The sequence below is a fragment of the Halichoerus grypus genome, chromosome 6 (genome assembly GCF_964656455.1).
Source record: "Halichoerus grypus chromosome 6, mHalGry1.hap1.1, whole genome shotgun sequence".
NCBI lineage: Eukaryota > Metazoa > Chordata > Mammalia > Carnivora > Phocidae > Halichoerus > Halichoerus grypus.
This window is the reverse complement of record NC_135717.1, coordinates 158,015,829-158,034,877: the sequence shown is the minus strand read 5'-3', so window position 1 is coordinate 158,034,877 and position 19,049 is coordinate 158,015,829. Positions and strand designations below refer to the sequence as shown.

Here is a 19,049-nt window from a genome sequence, read left to right as displayed (position 1 = left end):
GGGCTCTGGCCTCAAGAGTCGGCCCCCTGGACGGGTTCTGCCCCAGCCGGCTCGCGGAGCAGCGTGGAGGGCGGCGGAGGGAGGCAGCGCGCTGAGATCGCTCCCCGACGCGGCGTCTGGGGGCGTCCCGGGGACCCGGCTTGGGCGGTCCTGCGCGGAGGCTGGGGATTTGTGTGGCAGGGTGAATCCGAGCTCCGTGCTCGCCTCCATTCGGAGCAGAGCGCTAACCGAGGGCGTCTGGAGCGGTTTGGACTCTTTGGGCTGAGGCTTGTTTTCTCCGTGAAATGTTAACCTTGTTATTTTCTGAACTCACCCCACCTCGCGGTTCCCACTCTAATGCATTAGAGGGTGTGCCTCTTTGCACAGTTAGGATTTGTTTTAGGTAAATAGCCAGAGTTCCCAGCTTGGGCAAGTTCTTTCTGGAGTCGTTTTAGTTCCACATCATTCTGGCAAAACAGTTTTTTGTTTTTTTAAAATTTGAGATCCATAAATTAAGGTAGTCAACATCTGTGGTGATAAACACAATACTTGTCATTCTTTCCATTTCATAACGCGGTTTTAGTCAGAAACATGACTCAGTAAAGCTGGCAGTTTGTTACTTCTGACTTCTCCATATTTGTCTCAAGACACAGGCTAAATGTGGGATCTTGTTTCCAACTTGTTAACGGCGAATTCAAAGCACTTGGTTATGACCCTTTTCTCTGTTATTTGTAAGTTAATGATATTAAGAAAAAACTTGGGTATGGTATGTTTATATGGTAAAGACAATTCTTGATTCTCCAGATCATTGAGTACCACAGGTTGTACATTGGGGAACAAAATCAATATTTCTGTGAATCAGCAAATGTTATCTAAACTTAAAACATTAAGATATAACATTTTTTTTTAAAGTAGCAAATTATAGCAGCATTTATGAATATACATTTCTTAATATCACTAATTGGAAAGTTTTAATATTGTACATATGGTCTGATACTGAATTATCTTATTTTGGAAAAAGGTTTTATCTTTTTAATTATTATTTAGGTAATGTCTGACTTAATCAGATGTCCTCTAGCCTTTTTCATACTCCATTCCACAAGAAAATTGAGACCTACAGAAAATGATTTGACTGTTTTTCTTCCAAGGATGATGGTACATGCCTAGTTCCATTCCAGATGCTTGGGAAGAAAGTTAATTCAATCAATGAGTGGCTTAAGGTGTTAGTTTAATTCTCTTGTAGAACTCCAGTTGAGAAAGGCTCTTAAAAATTAATAGCAAAGGTGATGGCTTATTTCACATATTCAGAATTGAGTCCTTAGGAGTACTTTTTAATCTGTATGATTTCTAATACCGTTGTGGTAAATAATAATGAGGATTTTTTTTTTCAGAGATGAGGATTTTTGTTTTTGCACCTTTGGTCATTGGTATGCTTCTTTCTTTCTTTCTTTTCTTTCTTTTCTTTCTTTCCTTTTCTTTTCTTTTCTTTTCTTTCTTTTTCTACCTCTCTTTCTTTCTACCTTTCTACCTTTCATCCCTGTGACTTAATCATTACATACTGGAAACCTGTACCTCTCACTTCCCTTCACCCATTTTGCCCACCCCCAACCCTTCACTCTGCCAACCATGAGTTTGTTCTTTGTATTTATGGATCTGTTTCTGCTTTTTGTTTGTTTCCTTCTTTAGATTCCACATATGAGTGAAATCATATGGTATTTGTCTTTCTCTGTGTGACTTATTTCACTTAGCATAAAACTCTCTAAGTCCCTCCATGTTGTTGCAAATGGCAAGATCTCATTCTTTTTTATGGCTGAGTACAGAAGTGAGTTTTTGAAAACACTTGAATTCTTGGTTATTTCATATTTCAAAACAACTCAGGTGATTGAAGAGTATCAAATTCATATTCATATATTAATCTTACTGCTGTCATCTCCTAAGAATAATAGTTATTTATAAATGTAAAGGACGACAATAGATGAAATAAGATGGGTGTTGTGATAAATTAGTTATTCAAGTAGGGGTGAACTTTTGAAATTACCTGGGGTCAAGCTTAATTTTACAAATTATCCAGTATTAAAGATGTCTCTATATTGAAGTAATCATCTGGAGGACAATTTAATAATTTTTAACAGGAAATACTTAGAACACATTATCTTGCAGTAATAGACATTTCTTGTGGCCAGTTGATGCACTCATGGCACCTCAAAGGAGGCCTTACCTGACCACCCTTTCATCCTTCTCTGCCTATATATATATATGCTTTTTCATTGTCTTCTTCACTTGAATGTAAACTACATAATGGCAGGGATTTTGTTTTGAGTCTAGCATAATGTAGGCACTCAACTATTTTTTTAATGAATGGCACCAAAGCATTGACTTTCCTTTGCGTTTTCTTAACTGAGGTAAGACTATATGCCACCAGTATTATCACAGATACTGGGTATGACCAGTTTCCCTGTGGTTTTAGGAAGGTAGCTGAATCATTGAATAAATGAGCCTTTGTTGTCTTCGAAAGGAAGGACTAGGAAAATGACCCTTTCTATATGGGGTCTTCCAGTAAGGAATAAGACTTTATAGGAACCAACAGGAGAAAGAATGCTTACTCTGAGCCTTGAGATTGAAGTATGGTGAAATTCTAACATTAAAACCAGTGTTTGGCAGATATAGGAGCTTGAGAATCTGGCATAGTGGAAAAGTATAAAAGAGAAATTCTTAAGAGATTAATAAATGCTTTAAGTAAATGCTGAACTATTTGAGAAGTGTAAATCTGTATACTTGTTCCCTGCCTAATTGTTGTTTAGTTTGTATCCTAAGCATCTGTTGTATTATTAATAAAAATAGTTTGTGTACTTGGAACTGATCTGAAACTGAACAGGAGGGAGGGAGAGAGAGGGAGCAGAGCTGGGGGGATTGGGCAAGGGGGCAGGGCAAGAGGGTGATGGGAGAGAGAGAGAGAGAGAGAGAGAGAGAGAAAGAGAGAGAGTGTGTGTGTGTGTGTGTGTGTGTGGTGGGGGTGGGGGTTGGACTACTTATATTTTAAGAGAAGTGAAACAGGAAAAGCCTTTGAAGAGAAATGACTCCGATCTTTCATAGTATAACCAGCACAGAATATGTTTCAGAGTCTTCTCTAGGAGAGTAATTTTTCAAAAAGGAATGGAAAGTTCTAAAGAAAAATTGTAACAAATATAAGAAAGGAAATAAGAACAGGAGCTACCTTTCAAGGCCTCATGTTACTGTGCATTTGTACTTGTGTGCTAGAGCAAAGAAGAGGAGGAAAATAGAAGCTGGAAGATAGAATATATTTAAGCCAGGACCTGAAAAGGAGTAAAAGATTCCGATACAAATGCTCCCTCTTCCCTTCCCCCTTTGGCTCGTACATGCTTTCCCTTTGGCTCGTACATACTATGCTGGACACAAGGTTAACTGGAAGTGGGAGTTGGCAGGACAGATGTTCACCACACCTGGGTGGAGTCTTTGTATAATTTAAAGTCCTGGTTTTCAGTCAGAGGTGATTTTGCCCCTTAGGGGACATTTGGCAATGTCTGTATACATTTCTGATTGTCACAACTTGGGGGGGGCGGATAGAGGCTAGGAATGCTGCTAAACATGCTGTGTACACAGCACAGTCTGCCACAACAAATAGTTATATTGCCCAAATGTCAGTAGTTTTGAGATTGAGAAACTGGTTTGAAGTATATAGGCATGTCAGATGATTGAACTAGGGTACTGTGCTACTTAAGGTTATTTTGTCTGCAAACAACAAAAATCTCTGTTTAACTTAGGTAATAGGGGAAATGTAACAGAAAGCTGTTGGGGTGGGTCACCAAGTCCGGGGAAGGGCAGACCTAACCAGCTCCTAAAACCTCATTGGACAAGATAATTCTTTGTTGTGAAGGGCTGCTCTGTGTTTGTGGGATATTTAGCAGCATCTCTGGTCTCTACCCACTAGATGCCAGTAGCACTCCAGGCGTTGACAAATGTCCCCTTAGAGTAAAATCTCTCTTGGTTGAGAACCACTGCTTACACCTCTCACAACTCCCAACCTGTGGTCTTTCCTGTCAAGTTTGAGATTCCTGGGAGAGAGAACCTGTTTGGCCCAGTTCTACTTACCAACATGGATCAGTTAACAATGGCAAAGGGTCATAAAGCAAAGATATGGTCATAGGTAGAACTGTTTGGAGTGTGGCTTACTGTTCCATTTGGTATCTTTAATAGGCACTGAACTAAATTAGATTTCAGAGTGCCTCATTTGCTATGTTAAAGAAATTGAACTTCATCCTGGGAGGTGACCGCTAATAAAGAATTCCAGACAAAAGAGGGACATGATCATTAAAGATGCTTGGTTATCAGTTTGGTTTTGGAATCCAGGGTTCAGGAGCAGTTGACTGTGGTGGAAATATATAATTTATAGAGGGTCTCTGATTAACTTAAATATAAAAGTCATGTATTGTAGGGATATCATCCCACAGAATTTATGGAAGGTTGGGGAACCATACTTGGAAAGGGATTGGATCCAGGCCAGTTCTAATGATCTAGGTAGGAGAAACCACTTGACAGTCTCAACAAGATGTGTACCGTAAACTAAGAGAAGGAACAAATAGAAAGAGAGGGTGCCTTGAGAAGATTGTTGAATATTTGGAATATATGTTAGGGAGATTAGGAAAGGTTGAACTCTTGCCAGGTCTTGTGACTGAATGGCAAAGTCATAGAGACTTTAGGGTGCCTCACGGTGTATTCATGAAAGCTTACACTGTGAAAGGAAGAAAAGGGGGGAACAGCAGCTGATAGTCTGAAAAGAACCATCAAAGGATTGGAAATTTTATCTGGGTGGGAGAGCAGTTGAGAAAAACAAATGAGAGAACTGGAAGGATTGGAGGTTTTGTCTAAAAGTATTAAAGTTTAAAATTTCAGAGGAGGATTAGGCCTAATTTAGAGCAAGGTATCCATTAAGGCCATGGAACTGAATTGCTGAAGAGACGTTAAGGTGCATATAATCTTCTGGAGTGGAGTGAGAAGTGAAGTTAAGTAGAGGAAGATGAGATCAAAGAGAAAACCGGGCTAGACCTTGTGGGGCCTTGTAATGACTAGGTCTATAATCATTCCTGAATTAAACATTCTTGAAAAGAAACACAGGGCGCCTGGGTGGCTCAGTTGGTTAAGCGACTGCCTTCGGCTCAGGTCATGATCCTGGAGTCCCAGGATCGAGTCCCGCATCGGGCTACCTGCTCAGCAGGGAGTCTGCTTCTCCCTCTCCTGCTCCCCCCTCTTGTGCTCTTTCTCTCTCTCACTCTCTCTCTCAAATAAATAAATAAAATCTTAAAAAAAAAAAAAAAAAAAGATTCTCTCTCTTCCTCTGCCCCGCCCCCCTGCTCATGCTCTCTCTCTCCAAAAAAAAAAAAAAAAGAAAAGAAACACAACATGATTTAGACTGTCGGAAATTATTTTTTCAAATGATAATTTTGTATAATTATTGATAGGCTCATTACATCTTTCACTTTTATGGTAAAGCTCAATAAATAATTTTGAGAGTTTATGTTTATCAGGTGCTTGAACACTGGGCATTGGAGATACAAAGATGGGTAAGACATGGTCTCAGCTCTTGGGAAACTTCAGTGATTCCTATTGTGGCATAGGAAGCATGAGTAGGATCACTAAATGTAACCTGTTTTTAGAAATATACTGCCATATGAAGTTTGTGAGATTTGATTTACTTGGATTGGGCAACTGGGAAAAAATTGAGTTAATTATTACCTTTTAGGAATAGAAATAAATTTACTTTTGTAATTTTGGGAATTTTAAAAGTAATTTTTAGTTACTTAAATTGACAGTATTCTTTTTAAAATAACCCCCAATACTGTTGATTTTGACACTAGATATATAACAGTTATTTAACAAATATTTACTGAGTGCTACTTTGTACCATGCACTAGTCCATAGTGCTGTGGCTAGAATCCCTGCTCTCAGTGGAATTTACATTTTTAATCAAAGGAGGCTGATATTAAAAGAGTGAAGTACATTATATCAGTTTGTGGAAAGTGCTATTACAAATATAACACAGGGAAAGGGGATAGAAAGTGCAGGGAGGTAAGGGTAGAGTTTGCAGTTTTAAATCTGGTGATTAGGAAGGCCTAATTGAAAAGGTGATATTTGAGAAGAGATATGAAAGGTAGTGGAAGTAAATGCAAGGATCCAGAAGTGGAAGCTTGCTTATCATTTTTGAAATATATCAAGGCCACCAACATGAGTGGAGTGAGGAGTGAAGTAAGTAGAGGAAGATGCATCAAAGAGAAAACAGGGCCAGACCTTTTGGGGCCTTGTAATGACTTTAGCTTTTACCCTGAGTGAGATTGGAAGCAAGGCTTTGAGCCAAGGATTACTCTGCAGCCATGTGGGAAATAAATAATAGGAGGACAAGGGCAGAAGCAGGAGGCCAATTAAAAGTGTTAACTATCCAGGTGAGAAAGGTTTTGACTTGGACCTATGTCGATGCGGTGGACTTGTTGAGGTTCTAGATGTATTTCAAAGGTAGAACCATAGGATTTGCTGACAGGTAAGATGTGGATTGAGAGAGAAAGAATAGTCATGACATAAGCAACTGAGAAGATTGAGTTGCTGTTAACTACGTAGAAGACTGCAGGAGAGGCAGGCTTAAGGTAGAGAGATAAGGAGTTTGGTTTTGGATGTATTAATTTGGATGCCTGTTAGATATCTGAATGGAGATTCCTTTTATTTGTGAACTAATTTAGACTATGCATTTTAGTCGGCTGTTCTGTGATATGGAAGTATGTGCAAAGCAACCTTCAAAGGCCAAAGGAACCATGACTGAAGAAAAACACCAAGTTCAGCTTGATGAGAAATGTTTTTTTAAGGGGACTAATGGACAGAAGCATATCTTGGGGGGCTGCAAGTGGGTAGATCTCCCCAACACCACCTTTTGGGAACACTGCTTTTATAGCCCTAGGGGCTGGGGAGTACATGCTAGGAGACCACCAGGGAGGAGCATGTTTGAGAATAGGTAAGTATCATAGTCCTATCTCCAGAGCAGATCCAAAATGTTATGCTCCAAGGGTGTACTTAAGGGTCCTGTTAAACAAAAGGAAAGAATGGGAATGGGGGCTGTATTCAAGAAGACTTCAGGTCACGGAGCAGCCATCATGGTGTTGGTCTGGTTCACGTGTCTGCAGCACCAGTATCAGGTGTTTTGCGGGTGGTTATCCTTTGGTTATGCAGGACATAATTACAGTGAAGTGAATTGTGAGATGAATTTTAAGGGGTGGACTTTATAGTGTTGTATTTTTTGCTATAAAGTATACTATGTAGAGGTGTCAAGCAGGTGACCATTTCTTTGACACTAATTTCCAACTAAAACCAGATATTGATTCTTCAGAAGCTAGTTTCAGGAGATTGATTTGTAAACTTTAGTTGAAGGGGGACTTAGATGCTTGGTCCACTGGATGTTGTAATATTACCATTCTAGAATCAGAAGGGATTTGTTCCGGTCTCTGAGAAGGAAATTATTAAAACGTTAGGATTTGTGATTTCCCCAGGGTTTGACAGGTAGTATTGAGTGGTTAAGTTACTGATCCAGTACTCTTTTAATATGATTATTCTATGCTGCCTGCTCAGGCTTTTGCTCTATTTTCAGCATTTATTTATTATAAAATTTCAGTGTTACTACTCTTTTGTGGTATTTCACCATCCTGTTGCAGTATCCCTTGGGAGATTCTTTTATTATTTGGGAATCCTTTGACTCTGTAGTCCTTTGAAGCTTGGGAAACATAGCCTTTTGACTTAGCAATTCTGTGAAGTTGGGAAAGCACAATTTCTCCATTTCTTTATACTTGCATAATTTTTTTGCAATATTACACTTTGCCTTAATACTTCAGTTTCCAATCTGAACATTTCCTTAGTAAGTTGATCTCTTATCAGTTATATATGTTCTAAATGCTGCACATTATTTTGTATCTATTAGGATGAATAATTTAATATTTCTGTAAATATTGGTATTTAGTTCTTGTAAGTGACTGGAGCTCAGATTGAATGTAAGTTACAGGTGTAACTTTATGACTGTTTCCATGAGTGAAATACAAGCAGTTACCACATCAAGACAAAGTTACTAAAACAAAGTTGAGATCTGCAACAAATATGATTCAGGGTATAATAGTTATTGTTTATTTTTTCAGACATTAGATTTACTGTTTGTCTGATAATTCATTTACTTATTTTGAGATTTCTCCCAGCCAAAATGAATGTTATACATAAATTTTGAATCTCTAGATTAGTCTCTTCTTTAAGACTTAATTTTAGCTATATGTATATGTACTCTTCTACCCAAAAATACCATTAAAAGAGAGCTCTCTGGCTTCTTTTTGCCACTGCTAGCATAACACCAAGTTGTTTTCCTCTACTGTTGTTTGTAATTTTATTGTTAGGAATTAATATTTAGAGAGAAACTTAGAAATACCAGAAAATTCAGTCATTTTAAAATTTGCTAAAACCATGTTGTTTACTAAATTCAGTTCCTATTCCAAAGTTTTCTTCTGCTGTGATGGAACTTTATATATAAATGAACTATATGTAAAAAGGGGCATCATAAAATCTAAGGTTTATCTTTAAGGAGTATTTTAAGTGTGATTATTCACATTGATAAATCATGCATTTATTCTTTCCACCAGTACTTACAGAAGATCTGTAAGATACATGTGAAGTTAAGAACTATAAATGCCTTCTTAAAACAGTATGGTAGATGATTAAGTAGATACCAGGATAAAATGTAAGTCTTAAGAGATAGGCACAAAGTACTATATGCAACTTTAATGGAAGTAGAGACATTGAGACAAAGGTGGTCTAAGTCCAGAGAAACTGTAAAGAAATAATGAAATAAAAATACATAAGTGGGGCGCCTGGGTGGCTCAGTCATTAAGCGTCTGCTTTCGGCTCAGGTCATGATCTCAGGGTCCTGGGATCGAGCCCCGCATCGGGCTCCCTGCTCTGAGGGAAGCCCGCTTCTCCCTCTCCCACTCCCCCTGCTTGTGTTCCCTCTCTCGCTGTGTCTCTCTCTGTCAAATAAATAAATAAAATCTTTAAAAAAAAAAAAATACATAAGTGACCGTTTATGTGATATAAAATGGATAGTTACTAAATCTGTTTGCTTGACAGTGGCATGCATACCAAGGGAATATTTAAAGCAGTTAGGGAAGTTAAGGATACTTTATTTTTTAAAAAAGATTTCTATATTTACCTTAGAGAGAGAGAGCGAGAGTATGCGCACATGAGTGCGGGGAGGGCAGAGGGAAAGGAGAGAATCCTCAAGCAGATTCCCCAAGGTTAGCAGGGGAATTGGGCTCCATCCCAGGCCCTGAGATCATGACCTGAGCTGAAACCAAGAATCAGACGCTTAACTGAGTGAGCCACCCAGCGCCTTTAGATCCTAGAAACTTGGCTGCAGTTTTTTTCCACTGTTTTCCAGTACTAAACCTTCTCTCCCTTTTTTGTTTTTCACCCATCTTTTGTTGCCTTACTACTGTAGCCAGATTGTTTACATTCCTTCCTGCCAGGTCATCCTCTTGGGCTTCATTTTACTTGTACATCTTAATAGGCAGCTTTAACTAGGTCGGCTAGTCTTCATTGGTCTTCATTTTTTAATTCCTTTAGGTCTTAAAATATTTTATTACAACAAAAATTTCATGTTTTAGTTCTGTAGATTGTCATCTGTTTTTTTTAGTTTCTTTCTTTCTTTTTTTTTAAGTAGGCTCCATGCCTAACATAAGACTTGAACTCATGAATGTAGGACTTGAACTCATGAGTGCCATGCTCCACTGACTGAGCCAGCCAGGTGCCCTCTAGATTGGCATCTCTTTAAGGGCAGAATCACCCTGACAGACTGCATTCTGAAGGCAGTGATTGTGTTTATCTTGTTTGCTGTTGCACCTTTAGCATCTGGCACAGTATTGTTATACATAGTTGTTCAGAAACATTTTCAGCTGACTAGAGAATAGATTAACTTTGGCCTTCATAGAATTTATAGGATGTAAATTGGTTGTCCTGAATACATTTTTGGCAGATGACTCATATCCAAGAAATTTAGATTAAAGACTTTTTTTTTTTTAATAAATACACTAGTTCTCTGACTTGCTTTTGTATGTGTAGATACAATTTATTGCTGGATCTCTCTTTGATTTGTGGGTTAATTTTCATAGCTAACTTTACTTTTTGGTATTCTCCATAAAATGAATTGAAGATTACAGTTTTAAATGGGCTTTTTAGCAGTTAAACTAATTTGATAATTTGTATTTGTAAATTGCTTATCTTTTAGAGTGCTTGTCCTATTTGGTTTGATTTAATGTTGAATTACAGTTCAGTCTTCGTATAACTTTTGTACAACAGAGCTATTTCATTTTTGTTAATATTTTTAATATAAAATTTAAAAAAAAATATCGGTAGTAATAATACCAGTGGTAGAGAGAAGGAAGGAAATCACAAATGGTTAATTTATCTTAGAATTTAAGCAGTGTTGCCTTTAGTTATTCCAGTGTGAAATACAACTGTATTTTTTTAAGTGCATCACAGCTAAATATTTTTATCATATCATTCCTTTCCTCTTCCTTCCCTTAAACTTGCTCCCTCCTATGTCCCCTGTGTACCCATTCCCTGCAGCGATCCCTGCTGGCTGTGGTGGAGATTGGTGTGCTGTGAATTTCATAATCAAGGAGTCTAAGAAACCCTGGCAACTGACTACTTGCTTTCACCAGGAATAGGGACCTTTTGTCTGAATTTCCTGCCCTCAGGTAATACTTCTGTTCCCCATCGTTTTTGATTTCTTTTTCTTTCTTTTTATAAATGCAAGCACTTATTTTGCCCCACATAAAGATACTTTGAGAATATTTTCTAATTCTTACTGTATTAGTCAGATACTGATTTCTTTTTCCCTTTTTTTCTTTTTTTTTTTTTTACCGTAGCTATAGGCTCATGCAATTCCTCTCTTAGAGTGTCTTTTCTAATATATAAGGTTTGGCAATGGACTTAAAGTTATAACCAACTCTTTCTATTGTTAAAAGAGTTTTATAACTTACAGTCAGCTATTTGGAAATAGTGATTAGTATTTGATCTACTTACTCTTTAATGGGTAAGATTTCATAGTCTAATGTAATTAATGAGGTGTGAAGCCTCTTTTGATAGAATGTTTTCATCACTTCTCATTGAAGGACTTAAGAGTTTATTTTGTGTATTTAATGTTAATTATGATCTTTTTCAAAGAGTTGAAGTAATTCTTATGAACAGCAGTGAAAATAGAGTTCTTGAGGAATGTAAGGACTTGCCACCCCATTTATTACTTGCCCTTACCCCTTTTAAAAATTCATTATCAGGGAAAGTAATTATGTTATAAAACCAGATTCATGGAAATGGCACTGAATTTCTTTCAAGTTGGACTTAATGAAAAACCTAGAAACTTATATCATGGAACACTTCTAGTGCTTAGGAAATTTATCCACATAACTACTTTGAACCTATTCTAAAAGTCTAGTGAGAAATTGGTAATTAAACATTAACCATGATTGGGGCACCTGGCTGGCTCAGTTGATGGAGCATGTGACTCTTGATCTGGGGTTGTGAGTTCAAGCCCCATGTTAGGTGTAGAGATTACTTTTTTTTTTTTTTAAGATTTTATTTATTTGAGAGAGAGAGAATGAGATAGAGAGAGAGATCATGAGAGGGGGGAAGGTCAGAGGGAGAAGCAGACTCCCTGCTGAGCAGGGAGTCCAATGCGGGACTCGATCCTGGGACTCTAGGATCATGACCTGAGCCGAAGGCAGTCGCTTAACCAACTGAGCCACCCAGGCGCCCAGGTGTAGAGATTACTTAAAAAAAAAAAAAGAAGTCCTAAAAAAAAATGATTAACCATGAGCAGAATTGTGCAACTCATTACAGAGGAGTGATGTGACATTTGATAAACTTACTGGCCATATGTTAGCAATTGTATAGATATGATCAATTAAATATTGTTTTCCAGTATTCTTGTCTGCCTTGATTCTTTGCTATCATTTGGGTGTCTGGATCTAAACCAGAATTGCCAAGGGAAAGATGCCAAGCTTTAACCTTAGGTAGACCATTAGGGACACCTTTGAGATTATCTTTAGGATATTGATATTTAAGGATGTTGTTTATAAAGGCATTCAAAGATGGTTCTGGTTTTGTATATACCTCTAATAAATCCTCTAGAACCTTTGCTCCTGAAGTATAGTCATAGCTATAATCCTTTGCTTTTTTTAGATTACACTTCCTTAACATCTTTTTATTTGACCTGGTTTGTGCTTAGCTTATTGAAGATGAGGTGTTACAATTTTATTCTTAGTTTAAACCATAGCTATCCATTTGTTTATTCAAGTCACCTACCAAACTTAATTCCTTTTCTCTCTTTATCTTCTCATTTTAATAAATTATGATGCCTTTTTATTTAAATAACTCTTAAATTTATCTTCCTTTTCCTGAACCTAGCACATAGCCGACTTCTTGGCACCAAGTAGACATCAGTAAGACTTGAATATCCAGATTTAACTCATCATTTCTTGTGTTACTCTTGCAAATAAGCATTCTCATTTCCTTCTGGTCTCATACTTTTTTAATCCACCCTTGGCACTGTTCCTAGAGAGATCTGTTCAAAATGCTAATCTTACCATTTAATTTCTTGGTAAAAACTTTTTTTTTTTAATTGAAGTATAATTGACACACAGTAGCCCATTGATTCCAGGTTTACATCATAGTGATTTTTTTAAGATCTTTTATTTATTCATTTGAGAAAGAGAGTGAGCAAGAGCACGAGTAGAAGGGAGGGTCAAAGAGAGAGGGAGAAGCAGACTCCCCTGCTGAGCAGCTCAGACCTGAGCCGAAGGCAGATGCCCAACTAACTGAGCCACACAGGAGCCGCCATAGTGATGTATTTTTTAAAAGACTTATTTATTCATTTTAGAAAGAGAGAGAATGAGAGGGAGAGAGAAACCCAAGCTCTCCTGAGCGTAGAGCCAGGACGCAGGGCTTAATCTCTTGACCCTGAGATCAAGACCGGAGCTGAAATCAAGAGTTGAATGCTTAACTGACTGAGCCACCCAGGCACCCCATCATAGTGATGTTTTTGTACATTATGAAATGAACCCCACAATAAGTCTAGTTACCATCTGTCACCACACAAAATTGTTACAATATTGTTGGCTGTAGTACCTATGTGGTACATTATATCCTCATGAGTTACTTATGTTATAACTGGAAATTTGTGCCTCTTAATCCCCTTCATCTATTTTGTAGAGCCCCCAATCCCTTTCCAGTCTTGTAGCCAATAGTTGCTTCTAATATCTGTGAGTCTCTTTTTGTTTTGCTTGTTCATTTGCTTCGTTTTGTAGATTACACATATGAGTGAATTCATATGGTTATTTGTCATTGTCTGATTTACTTCATTTAGCATAAAACTCTCTAGGTCCATCCATGCTGCAAATGGCAACAGTTCATTCTTTTTTATGGCTGAGTAATATTCCATTGTGTATGTATACCACATCTTCTATATCCATTCATCTATTGATGGATAATTAGATTGCTTCCATATCTTGGCTATTGTAAATAGTGCTACAGTGAACCTAGGTCTTGTGCATATATCTCTTTGAATTGGTGGGCTTTTTTTTTTGTTTTGTTTTTTTGTTTTTTGGATATATTCCTAGAGGTGTAATTGACGGATAGTGTGGTAGTTCTAATTTTAATTTCTTGAGATGTTTCCATATTGTTTTCCATAGTGGCTGCACCACTTTACATTCCCACCAACAGTGTACAAAGGTTCCCTTTTTTCCACACCCTCACCAACACCTGTTATTTTTTGTCCTTTTGATAAAAGCCAATCTGACTGGTGTGAGGTGGTATCTCCTTGTGGTTTTGATTTGTATTTCCCTGATGATTAGCGATGTTGAGCATCTTTTCATGTGTCCATTGGCCATCTGTATGTCTTCCTTGGGACACTGTTTATTTAGATCCTCTCCTCATTTTTAAATAGTATTTTTTTTATATATATTAAGTTGTGTAAGTTCATTATATATTTTGGATATTCACCTCTTATCAGGTGTATGATTTGTAAATATCTTCTTTCATTCAGTTAGGTTGCTTTTTCATTTTGTTGATGGTTTCTTCTGCTGTGCAAAAGCTTGTAGTTTGATGTAATGCCATTTATTTATTTTACCTTTGTTGCCCTTGCCTGAGAAGAGTGGTTCAAAAAAAAATATGGCTAAGACCAGTGTCAAAGAGCTTACTATCTGTTTTTTTCTTTTCTGGGAGTTTCATGGTTTCTGGCTTCACATTCAAGTTCTTAATTCATTTTGAATTTATTTTTGTATGTGGTATAAGATAGTGACCTGGTTTCATTTTTTTTACATGTGGCTGTCAGTTTTCCCAACACCATTTATTGAAGAGACCTTTTTTCCCCCGTTGTATATTCTCGCCTTCTTTGTCATAGATTAATTGCACATATATATATATATATATATATTTCTGGGCTCTCTTTTCTATTTCCTTGATATATGTGTCTAAGTTTTTATGCCAGTACCATACTGGTACTGATTTAGTTACTGGTACTGATTTGATTACTAACAGTTTTGTAGTATTTGAAATCAGGAAGCATGATAACCTCCAGCTTTGTTTTTTCTCATGATTGCTTTTGCTGTTCAGGGTCTTTTTGTGGATCCAGGCAGGTTTTGGGATTCTTTGTTTTAGTTCTATGAAAAATGTCATTGGTCTTTTGATGGGGATTGCATTGAATTTGTAGGTTGCTTTGGGTAGTGTGGACATTTTAACAATATTTTTTTCATTCCATGAGCACAGAGTATCTTTCCATTTATTTATGCTGTCCTCTGTTTCTTTTATCAGTGTCTTACAGAGTATATAGGTCTTTCACTCCCTGGTCAAATTTATTCCTAGATATTTTATTCTTTTCAGTGCAGTTGTAAATGGGATTGTTTTCTTAACTTCTGATAACTCATTATTAGTGCAACCTATTTTTGTATGTTAATTTTGTATCCTGCAACTTTATTGAATTCATTTATTCATTCTTATTAGTAGTTTTTTGGTGCAGTCTTTAGAATTTTCTATATATTGTATTATATCATCTACAAATTGACAATTTTATTTTTTCCTTTTCAATTTGGATTCCTTGTATTTCTTCTTCTTGCCTAATTGCTCTGGCTAGGACTTCCAATACTATGTTGAATTAAAGTGGTGAGAGTGAGCATCCTTGTCTTGCCCCTGATCTTGGAGGAAAATCCTTAAGCTTTTCACTGTTGAGTAGGATGTTAGCCGTGGATTTGTCTTAGGGCCTTTATTATGTTAAGGGGTACATTTCTTCAATACACACTTTGTTGAGAATTTTTATCATAAATAGATGTTGAATTTTGTTAAATGCTTTTTCTGTGTCTACTGAGATGATCATATGGTTTTTATCCTTTGCTTTGTTAATGTGTAGATGTAAAGATTGGTAAAAAATTTTTAATGGCTCATGTTCAAGCTTTTTAAAAAAATTTGTTTATAACAGTAGAATTTTTTGTCCAAAGAAATATTAAAATAGAACTTAACTGAATAAGATAGGCAAAAAGTAGGGCTCCTTGTTGATGGAACAAAGACCGGCTATGCTCATAAATTTCCTTTTAGTAATTTAGTTGAATCAGTAATTAGGGCGATCAGCTATTACATCTTTTCCCTTTTTATTTCTTCTCCCAGCTATGTTGAATCATGAGTCTTCTTAGGAGCATTGTGGGAACAATGCAGATGTGTAGGATGAAACCTACATTCCTTGGCATGGATGCAAGAGTCCTTCATGATCTGGCTTCAGTCCATCTTTCAAAGGAATTCCATTTCATTACAAACTACCTGATGCCTTGTACTTCATCCATGTCTACTGTATGTGATCCTGTAACCTTGAACATGCTGTTGCCATGCCTAAAATGTCCTCTCACCTGGAAGAAACTTAACTCTTAAAAAACAGCTCAAGTTTGGCCTTCTCCATGAAGCCTTCCCTAAACAGTATTTTTAACAAATGATCACTACTTCTCATGTACCTCCATCTTATCCTATTTTCATTTTTATTGTAATATCTGTCACACAGTGCTTGGCACATAGTAAAACTATAACGTACTGCCATGATTTGTTTATGTGCTTGTCTCTAATTATAAACTGAGGTTTTTGAAAGCAGTAATTATGTCTTATTTGTCTAAGTTACCCAAGAGCCTAATCATTGCTCAGTTTTTGCCATGAAGGATGCATGTGTAGTTGTGTCAGGTGTTCCAATATTTTAACAAAATTAGGAAACCCAGATTTTAATACAAGGTCTACTCATTTTAAATGTTAGCCACCCATTCAGGTTTTTTAAAACACTGTGCAGACAGACAAAATGTATTTGTGGATAAAACAAAGCTCACAGGCTGCCAACTTATAACCTCTTCCATTCTTTAAAACTTTTCAGTTCTTTAAATGTGAAAAAACTGGTTAGGCAAGATTGGTTGATATCCTTTACATGTGTATTATAAAAATAACCAAGCCAAACAAACTCTGTAAATTGAGAATACTGAAAAAAAAATTATTATGAGCATAACTTGATTCTTCTTCCATTAACACTAAAGTTTTCTTTGAAGAAAATAACATTTATGTCTTAAATATTTAATAAGCTTCAAATTGACATTGAAAGCTCCTTGAAGGTAAGAATTGCCATATATTCCTATAATGCTCAGGAAATGTTTCTTAAATATTGTTGAATTGAAAATCAATCAGTATAATAATGAAATGGTAATTGATATTGAAATACCTTTTAAGTTAAAATTATACAAATTTGATTATAGTCTTGGCTCTGCCTTGGTATGACCTTAGCAGTTGACTTAAACCCTTTTGGGCTTCACATTTTTTTTTTTTTTAAGATTTTATTTATTTATTTGACAGAGAGAGACAGAGAGAGAAGGAACACAAGCAGGGGGAGTGGGAGAGGGAGAAGCAGGCTTCCCGCTGAGCAGGGAGCCCAATGTGGGGCTCGATCCCAGGACCCTGGGATCATGACCTGAGCCGAAGGCAGATGCTTAACGACTGAGCCACGCAGGAGCCCCATGGGCTTCACATTTTATATTATAAGATAAAGACTTTGGATTAGTGGAACTTTTCAGGGGCTAAAATTATTTCATATTTTTTGATAGTATGAAGGCTGATTATTGATCTACTTGGTTTTTAATTTTTTATTTTTTTTTTAAGATTTTTTTATCTGTTTTGAGAGAGAGATCGAGAACACGAGCGGGAGGGTCAGAAGGAGAGGGAGAGAGAATCCCAAGCAGACTCCGTGCTGAGTGATGTACTCCGTCTTTGAACTTGGTTTAAAATTGCTTCTCATATCTTCAGATGACAAATTATGAATGGTTTTCAAAAAGCTATGGTTCAAATATCTTAAAAATTCTGATTTCCTTGTATTTTATTAAGTTAACTAGTCCATTTTCTTTTTTATTAGGAAGTATACATAGGTGTGTGTGTGTGTGTGAGAGAGAGAGAGAGAGAAGGTGTGCTCATAATAAATTACCTTCTTTATTGAGTGTTCTCAATTTATAGTTGTTTAGCTTATTAATATGCAAGTAAAGAAAATCTTGTATAAGCATTTTTTGTATATGACTTAAACAGCTTTATTGAAATATCATTGATTTATATGCAGTAAACTGTAAATATTTAAGGTATACAGTTTGATGAAATTTTGACATATGCCCTTAAGTTTCCTTATGTCCTTTTGTAGTCCTCTCCTTCCTCCCCTCCTGCCTCATTCTTTATTATTATATAATCTACTTTATTTCACTTAGGCTAGTTTTTATTTTTTTAAATTTTATATAAATGAATCATATACCTTCTTTTGGCCTCTTTCCATCAGCATAATTATTTTGCAATTAATCTGTTCTGTTATATGCATTCTCTCTTATTGCTGAATATATTCCATTGTGAATATGCCATAATGTGTTTATCCATTCACCTGATGATGGTCATTTAGGTTGTTTCCAGTTTTGGACTATTACAAATAAAGCTGCTGTAAACATTCGTGTATAAGTCTTTGTGAGGACATATTCTTTTCATTTCTCTTAGGTAAATGCCTAGGAGTAGGATGATTGAGTTATACATGGGTACATACATAAGTTTTTAAGAAACTGGTAAACAGCATTCTGAAGTGTACATTTTATGTTCTCACCAGCAAGTGTGTGAGAGTTCCAGTTGCTCCATATCTTCAAGAATGCTCAGTATGGGGTGCCTGGGTAGCTCAGTTGGTTAAGCGACTGCCTTCGGCTCAGGTCATGATCCTGGAGTCCCTGGATCGAGTCCCACATTGGGCTCCCTGCTCGGCAGGGAGTCTGCTTCTCCCTCTGACCCTCCCCCCTCTCGTGCTCTCTCTCTCATTCTCTCTCTCTCAAATAAATAAATAGAATCTTAAAAAAAAAAAAAAAAGAATGCTCAGTATGGTCAGTCTTTGAATTTTCTCATTTGGTGGGCAAGTAGTGGTGTGGTTTTAATTTGCAGTTCCCTATTGACTGGCTATATTGTACATCTTTTCATGTGCTTATCTGCCATCTGTATGTCTTCTTTGGTTTGAGGGTCTGTTTAAATCTTTTGCTTATTTTATTAATCTGTTGTCTTGTTTTTGAGTTGTAAGAGTTCTTTTTTTTTTTTTTTTAAAGAGAGACACAGCGAGAGAGGGAACACAAGCAGGGGGAGTGGGAGAGGGAGAAGCAGGCTTCCCACTGAGCAGAGAGCCCAACGTGGGGCTCGATCCCAGGACCCTGGGATCATGACCTGAGCCGAAGGCAGACGCCTAACAACTGAGCCACCCAGGCGCCACTAAATAAATAAAATCTTAAAAAAAAAAAAAAAAAGAAAGACTGCATATTTTTCTCATTTAGTGCTCTGAAATCTTTGACAGGCTCAAGATCACCAAGATTTTCTCCTCTATTTTCTTACAGAGATTTTATATATTCGGTTTTTAGATTTTGGTCTTTGATCTATTTAAATATTTGTTTATGATGAGATAAGTATCA

At 36.8% G+C, this 19,049-nt stretch overlaps 1 protein-coding gene across 3 annotated transcripts in view; it reads left to right on the top strand.

The window, feature by feature from the left end:
- The window catches only part of BLTP3B (bridge-like lipid transfer protein family member 3B), a 116,262-nt gene that overhangs the window by 462 nt on the left and 96,751 nt on the right, over positions 1-19,049 (top strand). The window contains exon 2 of one of the 3 annotated variants that reach the window (XM_078076460.1): positions 10,636-10,766. The exons of the other annotated variants lie outside the window; for them this stretch is intronic. The gene's annotated coding sequence lies outside the window, so the exon portion shown is untranslated. The remainder of the gene's footprint in view (positions 1-10,635; positions 10,767-19,049) is intronic. 3 annotated transcript variants of the gene reach the window in all.